Here is a 10,686-nt window from a genome sequence, read left to right as displayed (position 1 = left end):
AGTAATCCGCACGGCAGGAAAGCTGCCTCCACCTCTCGTTGGAAAAAAGGTCTGTTATCACTCACAAAATCACAAAAGGTTACTGTCAAGCAGTCAGCTGAGAATATTACCTTCCAGGTAGAACGATATCTCGGCAAAGGGGTGGAGACGTCGTCCTGCTGATGTATCCCTGCTGATTGGTAACAGCTGTTGCAGGTGATGCGTGACAGCTGTCACCCTGGCTGCTCCTGTGAGGCGGCTGCGCCCTCTGGTGCCTGGAGCCCGCACTCCAGGCAGGGCGCCCTCTGGTGGTGGGCCAGCAGTACCTCCTCTTCTGGCGGCCCACACAACAGGACCCCCCCCTCAACGTGCGCCTCCTGGCGCCCAACCAGTCTTGTCCAGGTGGCGGCGGTAGAAATCGGCCAGGAGGGCCGGGTCCAGGATGAAGCTCCTCTTCACCCAGGAGCGTTCTTCGGGGCCGTACCCCTCCCAGTCCACCAAATACTGGAAGCCCCGGCCCATCCTACGGACATCCAAAAGCCGGCGTACAGTCCAAGCCGGCTCGCCATCGATTATCCGGGCAGGAGGCAGCGCCGGACCCGGAGTACAGAGGGGTGAGGAGTGATGAGGTTTAATCCGGGACACATGAAACACAGGATGGATCCGCAGTGAGGCCGGCAGCCGAAGCCGCGGCTGGACTGATGACCTTCAGGATCTTGAATGGGCCGATGTAACGGTCCTGTAACTTGGGGGAGTCCACTTGGAGGGGGATGTCCTTTGTGGATAACCACACCTCCTGCCCAGGCCGATACGCAGGGGCCGGGGTCCGCCGACGGTCTGCATGGGCTTTTGCCCTCGTCCGGGCCTTTAGCAAAGCAGAACGGGCGGCACGCCACACCCGACGGCACTTGCGCAGGTGGGCCTGGACCGAGGGCACACCGACCTCTCCCTCAACCACCGGAAACAACGGGGGCTGATACCCCAGACATACCTCAAAAGGGGATTGGCCGGTGGCTGAAGACACCTGGCTGTTATGGGCATACTCGATCCAGGCCAAATGGGTACTCCAGGCCGCCGGGTGTGCGGCAGTCACGCAGCGCAAGGCCTGCTCCACCTCCTGCTGCTTGCCTGTTGGTCTGAGGGTGGCCACGATAGTGGACTCCGGGATGATGGGTTCCGGTGGATCCGACAACTCCGCTTTGACTTCATCTTCATGTACCCGGGACAAGGCATCCGATCTCTGGTTCTTGGTCCCGGGACGGTAGGTGATCCGGAAGTCAAAACGGCCGAAGAACAGTGACCAGCGGGCTTGCCTGGGGTTCAGCCGCTTGGTGGTCCTGATATACTCCAGGTTCCGGTGGTCAGTGAAAACCGTGAATGGCACGGACGTTCCCTCCAACAGATGTCTCCACTCTTCAAGAGCCTCTTTCACCGCAAGGAGTTCTCGATTGCCGACGTCATAGTTCCGTTCGGCCGGGGTCAACCTGCGGGAAAAATAGGCACACGGGTGAAGGACCTTATCGGTCTTCCCGCTCTGGGAAAGCACGGCTCCTATCCCTGAGTCCGAGGCGTCCACTTCAACCACTAACTGGCGACTATGATCGGGCTGCACCAGAACGGGTGCAGACGAGAAGCGCCGTTTCAACTCCTTGAACGCGGCATCGCAACGATCCGACCAGGTGAAGGGGACTTTTGGTGAGGTCAGGGCTGTCAGGGGGCTAACTACCTGACTGTAGCCCTTAATGAACCTCCTGTAGAAATTTGCAAAGCCGAGGAACTGTTGCAGCTTCCTACGGCTAGTGGGTTGGGGCCAGTCTCTCACCGCCGCAACCTTGGCCGGATCAGGAGCGACGGAGTTGGGGGAGATGATAAACCCCAGGAAGGACAAAGATGTGCGGTGAAACTCACACTTCTTGCCCTTCACAAACAGCCGGTTCTCCAACAACCGCTGCAGGACCTGACGTACATGCCGGACATGAGTCTCAGGATCCGGAGAAAAGATGAGTATATCGTCTAGATATACGAAGACGAATCGGTGCAGGAAATCCCGCAAGACATCATTAACCAATGCTTGGAATGTAGCGGGGGCGTTTGTGAGGCCGAATGGCATGACCAGGTACTCAAAGTGACCTAATGGGGTGTTGAATGCCGTCTTCCATTCGTCTCCCTTCCGGATCCGAACCAGGTGATACGCATTTCTAAGATCCAGCTTAGTAAAGATTTTGGCTCCATGCAGGGGGGTGAACACGGAATCTAATAATGGCAACGGGTATCGGTTGCGAACCGTAATCTCATTCAGCCCCCTGTAATCAATACATGGACGAAGTCCGCCATCTTTCTTGCCCACAAAAAAGAAACCTGCCCCCATCGGGGAGGTGGAGTTCTGGATCAGCCCGGCAGCTAATGAGTCCCGGATGTAGGTCTCCATTGATTCGCGCTCAGGTCGTGAGAGGTTGTACAGCCTGCTGGACGGGAACTCAGCGCCTGGAACCAAATCAATGGCACAATCGTACGGACGGTGCGGGGGAAGGGTGAGTGCCAGATCCTTGCTGAAGACATCAGCAAGATCGTGGTACTCAACCGGCACTGCCGTCAGATTGGGAGGGACTTTGACCTCCTCCTTAGCCTGGAAACCGGGAGGAACCGAGGATCCTAAACACACCCGATGGCAGGTTTCGCTCCACTGAACCACCACCCCAGACGGCCAGTCGATCCGGGGATTGTGCTTTAACATCCATGGGATGCCCAAAATCACGCGGGAGGTAGAAGAAGTTACAAAAAACTCAATCTCCTCCCGGTGGTTTCCAGACACCACCAGAGTTACTGGTTGTGTCTTGTGTGTGAGTAAAGGGAGGAGGGTGCCATCTAGTGCCCGCACCTGCAATGGCGAAGGAAGCGCCACCAGAGGGAGCCCTACCTCCTTTGCCCATCTGCTGTCTAGCAGATTCCCTTCTGACCCCGTGTCCACCAGTGCTCGGGCTTGAAGGGTTAAATCCCCGCTCAGGATTGTGACTGGGAGTCGTGTGGCAATTTGTGTGTGTCTCACTTGAATGTCTTGACCCCCCTTAGCCCAGTCTCTAAGGGTGAGTGTTGACGTTTTGGCCGTTTGGGGCAGTCTCTCTGTGTGTGCTCTGTTGAGCTGCAGAGAAAACACTCTCCACGGATCAGCCTCCCCATTTTGGCCCTGTGCGTTTCCCTAACAACGTCACCAGGGGGAGCTGTTGCCCCACAAAGCGCTGCGGCTGTGGAGCGTGGGGAGGGCGGCCCCTTTTCGAACCCGGAAGGGAGAGGGGCGGCGCGTATCCGGTCACGTCCTTCGCCTCGCTCCCGACGGCGTTCCTCTAACCGATTGTCTAATCGTATAACGATATCAATAAGCCCGTCTAAATCCCGCGGTTCGTCCTTGGCCACCAGGAGCTCCTTCAGGACCAACGACAGTCCGTTTACGAAGGCGGCACGGAGGGCAGTGTTATTCCAGCCGGACCTCGCAGCCGCGATGCGGAAGTCGACTGCATAAACAGCTGCGCTCCGGCGCCCCTGTCTCATTGACAGCAGCACGGCTGAAGCGGTCTCTCCTCTATTTGGGTGATCGAACACTGTTCTGAACTCCCTCACAAACCCATCATATATCAGAAGGAGCCGTGAATTTTGCTCCCAAAGCGCTGTAGCCCAAGCGCGTGCCTTGCCGCGAAGCAGATTAATGACATAAGCTATCTTACTAGCATCAGTCGCGTACATGACGGGACGTTGTGCGAAGACGAGCGAACACTGCATAAGAAAGTCCGAGCACGTCTCCACACAACCTCCGTACGGCTCTGGAGGGCTTATGTATGCTTCCGGGGAAGGTGGGAGGGGTCGTTGAACGACCTGTGGAACGTCACTGTTACGCACAGGGTCGACAGGAGGGAGAGCCGCAGCAGCGCCCTGAGGGCGCGCTTCCACCTGCGCGGCGAGAGCCTCCACCCTGCGGTTAAGGAGGACGTTCTGCTCGGTCATTAAATCCAACCGAGCCGTGAAAGCGGTGAGGATCCGCTGCAACTCACCGATCATTCCTCCTGCGGACGCCTGTGCGCCCTGTTCTTCCATTGGCCGTTCAACAGCCGGTTGACGCCCCTCGGGATCCATGACGCTGGCCGAGATATCCTGTTGGGAAAGTGTCGGTACACGGACCCACAACAGGGGGCGCAAAGGAACGGACAATGGAGTAGGTCAAATAACAACACTTTACTGTTGTGAATGTGCACAACAAATACAACAGATTACAACAATAGATCAGAATCAATTCACAAAGGTGTCGTGTGGGCAGGCTCGAAGATAGGAGACACCTGTCCAAAGCAGAACCGGAACCACACGATTTTCTCCGCCACCAGACCCCGGGAATACTGGAGCCGCCAAGTCCCGAATTCCCAGGTGGCCACTGCCTCCGCGTGTCGGACCTGGTACTGCTGGCGAGGAACAAAAACACAATTAAAGGTGGGCGCGTTTGCACCCAGTAATCCGCACGGCAGGAAAGCTACCTCCACCTCTCGTTGGAAAAAGGTCTGTTATCACTCACAAAATCACAAAAGGTTACTGTCAAGCAGTCAGCTGAGAATATTACCTTCCAGGTAGAACGATATCTCGGCAAAGAGGTGGAGACGTCGTCCTGCTGATGTATCCCTGCTGATTGGTAACAGCTGTTGCAGGTGATGCGTGACAGCTGTCACCCTGGCTGCTCCTGTGAGGCGGCTGCGCCCTCTGGTGCCTGGAGCCTGCACTCCAGGCAGGGCGCCCTCTGGTGGTGGGCCAGCAGTACCTCCTCTTCTGGCGGCCCACACAACACAAAAATTATTAAAAACAACTTTCTATATATCTCTATCTAGACTTCTGCCACCCTTTACTCCGCGGCTTTAAACAACCTTTTTATTCACTTAACACCAATGTGTTCTGTTTAAGTATGTATCTCTTCTTCACGTTAGACAGCTTCTCCGGCGCTGCCAGCAACTCATATATTATTTTTTAACAAGCCCTCTTTGAGCGTACAATATTTCATTTACTTCTACGCCTTACCGCGCCTCGCGTGCGTATTCTGTGCTTAATATATTATTTTTCACAAGCTCCTCTCTGAGCATACAATATTTCATTTATTTCTATGCCTTACCGCACCTCGCGTGCGTATCCTGTGCCTTTCTGCACTTTCTTCTACTTTTCTCACTTACTGAGCTCCTCGTGAGCTTAATGTGCCTTTGCACTGAAAATACTCTCTTTTTCTTTTCTTATAAAAAAAACTCATATTACTGTGTACTTAATTACTTATTCTTCTCCCACGCCCCACAAGCGTGTATTTGGTGCCTTACTGCACTATTTTCTGCTTCATTAATTCTCATGTATTCTGCACTAACTCTTCATTCATTTTTTTTTTTTATACTTTTTCTCTTTTCTTAAAAAATGACGTCCTTTATTGAGCTCTTTTTCTTACTGTCAGCTGTGCTACTTTGCACTTTTCTCTTTAAATCTCTTTATCACGTACGGTATTTCTACTGCACCCCCTCAGGCGCTTATCTTGTGCTTCCTCTGCACGTATTCTCTGTTAAACTCTTTTTCTCACTTATTTCACTTCAGTCTCTGTTAAACTCTTTAAATAACCTTGTATTACCTTGTATCTATTTGTCAGTATACTCCCCTAAATTAACCCCTACAGCGCATGCTATCAGCCGGCACGTTAGTAACGAATTTCAACACCAATTATTCCCCAAGCATCCAGGTTAGTTCTCCATGCACTCTTTTCCGCACCAGAGTTCATGAACATTCCTGACCTTTCACTCACACAGACATTCTTTTTCCCGGGAACACACACACCTTCTGAGCATTTTATCTACAAGGCCTGATAATTTTCAATCTTATCTTTTTTAGTCTCTTATCAATTTTCTTAGTCCAGGTTCTTTTGGGTAAGAGGCAATTAAAAATATCACCTGTCAACTTGGGCGGAAATCCCGACTCACTCCTCCAGGTCGTGCAGAAGTTATAAAAGGTTTCTGCTTACCTTTTAGTCGTGATCACTGTTATTTACGGTCTGGAGGGATGAGCTGGACTGCCCCAGGCTGCCGGAATGCCCCTGGACCCTCCTGAAGCTGGCTCGCCAAGTTCTGTCGTGGTCCTCTTTTTGGTCATCTCAGGATGTCTTCTTTTAGATAACACAAACTAATTGCAAGTGATTTGCTAGAAAAGGACACAACACTTTGGAATAATTCAGCCTTAAGCAAGATAAAATGCACAGAGTTTTTAAGTTTATTTAAGCCTTTGACACAGAGCTTATACAAACTGAGTCCTCTAGAGAGACTGAATATGTGACAACCGCGCTCATCTATTTATTGGAGACCCGCGGGCATCGCTCCTCCTTCGACTTTTTTATTTATTTTAGTCCCAAAACATGGTTTTCTATTGGAAGCATCCTCTAGTGAACCCTAAGCAGGTGTTAGACCATTATTTCAATGTGACAAACGCTCCCATTAAAACTTCAAGGATTTACAACTGATTTTTTTTAAAAGACCTTCAGCCACAGGTGCAGCTGGCCTGAGGCCCCCTGCACCTGGCCTGCGGGAAAGCACCTAAAAGGCCTTGGAAAGCCCCTGACAGACCAAATGACTAATAGAGCCCCTTTTTTGGGTTGAACACCTGCTAGTTCAGCCAGAGGACATGCAGTTCAGATCAGGACACTTGATAGTTCATCACAGTTCAAATAAGGACCTAAAAATTCTTCTACAAAACTCTGTCCGTGTGAACGCTCTGCTGCAGCATGGCGAGGCACTAATGCAACGTAGCGAGCTGCCTGATGCTTAGCATATGCAGAGTCGTTTACTGGAGCTTCTGCAGCGCTGCAGCCACGTCTACAACAACATTGCACGAACACACACCAGGCTGCTCAGCATGAGGTTGATGTTTGAGGATGACTGGTTGCTTGTCTGAAGCTCCAAACTCTGGTTGTCCTTCAGAGTCTCTGTTGGATGATGACTGGGTGCTTGAGAAATCACAGCAAAACTGTGCTCCCCTCTAACTCCCCTCTTTCCCCAAAATTTTAGCCAATCATCTAACCCTCTGTTAACTGGACTTTTTGACCCACCCTCACCCATTCACTTGTCTCCTCCTCCTCTTTCCCGTTCCTCTCATACCCATGACCACCTGGGGCTTGAATGGGACCCCTCAGTCGACATCGGGCACTCTGGCTCCTGTGACGATGGCGATTCATCATATTTCATTGCCAGCACAGCTCTGTACTGCAGAGACAATCTGAAGAGGCAGAGCTACCTCAGTTCACTCAGCTCTCAGTAATGACATCACCAACCAGGACGCAGCTTTGTGGTTGGAGGGATGGTGTGACCACACCCAACCCGGTGTCTTCTACCAGTTATGACTCAGGTCCCGACCCTCCAGGAAGCACTGCATGATGATTACTCCTGACACACAGGACTGTGAACCTATTGGCTTTCACGGCCTGTGTGTGAGGGCATGGCTAGGAGTATCAAGCTCCACCCCTCTTGAGACAATTTCCTGTTCTAAGACTGTGCAGACTAAGGTGGAGGCTGAAGGCGATCTGTCTTGTGGTGATGAACCCAAGCTAGTCTCTGAACACAGTTGGAGCTACAGCAGCAGGGCTCTTCCCTCTCTGGTGTCTCCACCGCTCGTCTACCTCCTCCTTGCTGCAGCTGGCCCTGCTGGCCTGTCTGATCTGCTGTTTGTTTGTTCTCTTGCTGGGTTTTTCTGCTTGGGTCTGTCTTTCTCTATCTCTTTTGTCTGTTTCTTGGTTCTTGGTGGTGGGCGTTTCCCTCTCTCTGGCCACGCCTTTGTTCTGGTGCTTTGCATGCACACCTGTTCTTGATTTGCTGCTCATCACCTGGGGTCACATAAGCTCACTGGGTGTGTTAGTCCTTTGCCAGATTGTTGTGCCACTTTCCAGCTCTGTACCTGCCTTCCATAGTCCTGCCTGCCTCCTTGTGTCTTCCTGACCTTCAGCCTGTTGCAATGACCACACCTTAAGCCTGATGATTTTTGTACTGCTGCTTTTTCTGGACTGCCTACTTATGTATCGACCTCTGCTATCCACCCACGTAAAGCCTTTTTACAACCAGAGCTGTTTGTTTAAGCTGTGCATTTGTGTCCAACAATTCCTGACCATCCAGCCTGATAGATATATTAATGGGCCCCAGCCCACCTGAAGATAATGTAGAAAAGTTCACACACAACTATGAAGTTGACTTCAGACTCTGTGTAAGAGATGCTTTCAATTATAGTAGCGTCAAGAATTTGATTTTGTTTGGCTATAACTCCAACTGAAACACTAAAGCTTTAAAGGATATATTGCCAGAGAATGTAGGATAGAACTGATTTGGCAGACAGTCTTTGCACATTTATTTTTTGGCTATAACTACAAGAGTGGGTATTACTTTTAAAGCCAAAAAACCTAACTTCACTTAAATACACAACGTCACATCAATTTATTTCAGTAGGTGGCTAACTAAGGCAGTGTGCAGTGGCTCAGACTCAGTTGTGTCTTAAATTGAACAAATTTGTGGCTGTCGCAGAACTGGTGGTCAGATGGGAACTCGTACAGGCAGCATTGAGCTGTGATCAAACAATATTTTGATTATTTGTATCATTTTCCTGAAAGCTGCAGAGAACTAGTCAAGTAACAATATTTGAAAGAAATGTTTATGAAGTTTCAAACATTCACGTAAGTCTAACCCACTCATGCAAAACAGCTTTTCTTCCCAATTAAAACTCATACCTGTAGTTCTTTGCTCATAGTTTTTTATTGTGCTGCTCACATTACAGTGTAAATATCAAATATTATCTTAGATTTGATATTAGGGGATGATGGTCTAGTGGTTAAATGTTGGGCTTGAGACCGGAGGATCCTCTGTTCAAATCCCTGCCTGACTGGAAAATCACTAAGGGCCCTTGGGCAAGGTCCTTAATCCCCTAGTTGCTCCTGGTGTGCATTAAGTACCTTGTATGGCAGCACCTTCACATCGGAGTCAATGTGAGGCATTATTGTAGAGCGCTTTGAGCATCTGATGCAAATGGGAAAACGCTATGTAAATGCAGTCCATTTATTTATTTATCTCCATCCCTGTTCCTTCAAGCACCACGACCTCCATCTCTGGTACTTCAAGCAGCACTACCTCCATAGCTCTACCCTACATGCATCTACAATCAGTGACCAGTCAGCATCAACCAGTAATGCAATAACAATAAAAAAAAATCCTGATGTGTACTTTGGAATAAAAAAAGTTTATATTTGACATTTTTCTCAGTATTGTTTTTATTGTATTTGTATAATGAAAGCTGGTCAGAGAGTCCCATTGAAATTTTTTGCTTGGGGCCCTGCAGCGAGACTCCTGCAGCGCCTCTGCATGTGGTCATGACCAGCTTTGCTTCTCAAACCCTCCGCCATTGTAGGATGGGATTTTAAAAGTTCAAAAAGACTAACGGATGATTCAAAAGTACGTGGATGGCGGATAATCGATTAAAATGGAGGGAAAGCTGCCAAGAGTGATCACGCTAAGCAGCCATCTTCTCTGCAGATCACGTGATCCCCCTCCCCCCACCTGTATTTATTTGTGATTTACATGTTAATCACTGGGAAATAATCACAAAATACGAGGTCTGTTAGAAAAGTATCCGACCTTTTTATTTTTTGCAAAAACCTGATGGATTTGAATCACGTGTGCTTGCATGAGCAAACCTTGAACCTTCGTGCGCATGCGTGAATTTTTTCACGCCTGTCGATTGCATCATTTGCTGGTAAGCAGCCTTTGTGGGAGGACGCTGCTCCAGTCGTTCCGCCATTTTCCTTGCAATGAAAATCCACCGAGAGCACAATACACGTCCTCACACAAAGGGGCTTACCAGCAAATGACGCAATCGACAGGCGTAAAAAAATTCACGCATGTGCACGAAGGTTCAAGATTGGCTCATGCAAGTACACATGATTCAGATCCATCAGGTTTTTGCAAAAAATAAAAAGGTTGGATACTTTTCTAACAGACCTCGTACAGTTTTGTTTGACTGATTCACTTTTGTTTCAGTGAAGATGGTGATATTTTTTTTCCTGTCGGTTTTTCTCTCACTCTGACTTTCATCACCAGCCAGGAAAACCACACAACTAAACTCCCATAATTTAACTAATCATAAAAGCTCCGAGCTTTGCTATTGCAGTGACTAGTCTGCTCTTAAAAATACCAGTTGAACCAGTTGCAGACTTTCATTCCATGTGCCCATGACACCACGTGTAGTAAAAACATGTGCCCTTTTTATACTCAGTTTTTCTTCTTCTTTGAGGGAGGGTATTCAAGTTAAATAAAACTGTGAATCAGTCAAACAAAACTGTATTATGATTGTTTCACATGGGTTAAGCTGTAAAAGACAAATATGGACACATGGCATTAACATTCTTCTGTGTGTTTGCTAAGCGATTGCATGTGCCTTTCTCCCTCATCACTGTGTGCGGTTGCTCGGCTCTCACATCACTGTGTGTGTGGGTGCCTGAATCCCACGTCGCTGTGTGTGTGGGTGCCAGAATCCCACGTCGCTGTGTGTGCGGGTGCCTGAATCCCATGTCGCTGTGTGTGTGGGTGCCAGATTCCCACATTGCTGTGTGTGCGGGTGCCTGAATCCCATGTCGCTGTGTGTGCGGGTGCCTGAATCCCATGTCGCTGTGTGTGTGGGTGC

At 49.6% G+C, this 10,686-nt stretch overlaps 1 protein-coding gene across 3 annotated transcripts in view; it reads left to right on the top strand.

The window, feature by feature from the left end:
- The window catches only part of tcaim (T cell activation inhibitor, mitochondrial), a 138,669-nt gene that overhangs the window by 14,657 nt on the left and 113,326 nt on the right, over nucleotides 1-10,686 (top strand). The window lies entirely within an intron of this gene.

The sequence above is a fragment of the Thalassophryne amazonica genome, chromosome 7 (genome assembly GCF_902500255.1).
Source record: "Thalassophryne amazonica chromosome 7, fThaAma1.1, whole genome shotgun sequence".
NCBI classification, from domain to species: Eukaryota; Metazoa; Chordata; class Actinopteri; order Batrachoidiformes; family Batrachoididae; genus Thalassophryne; species Thalassophryne amazonica.
The sequence above is the reverse complement of the archived record's forward strand: the minus strand, read 5'-3'. Positions and strand labels throughout refer to the sequence as shown.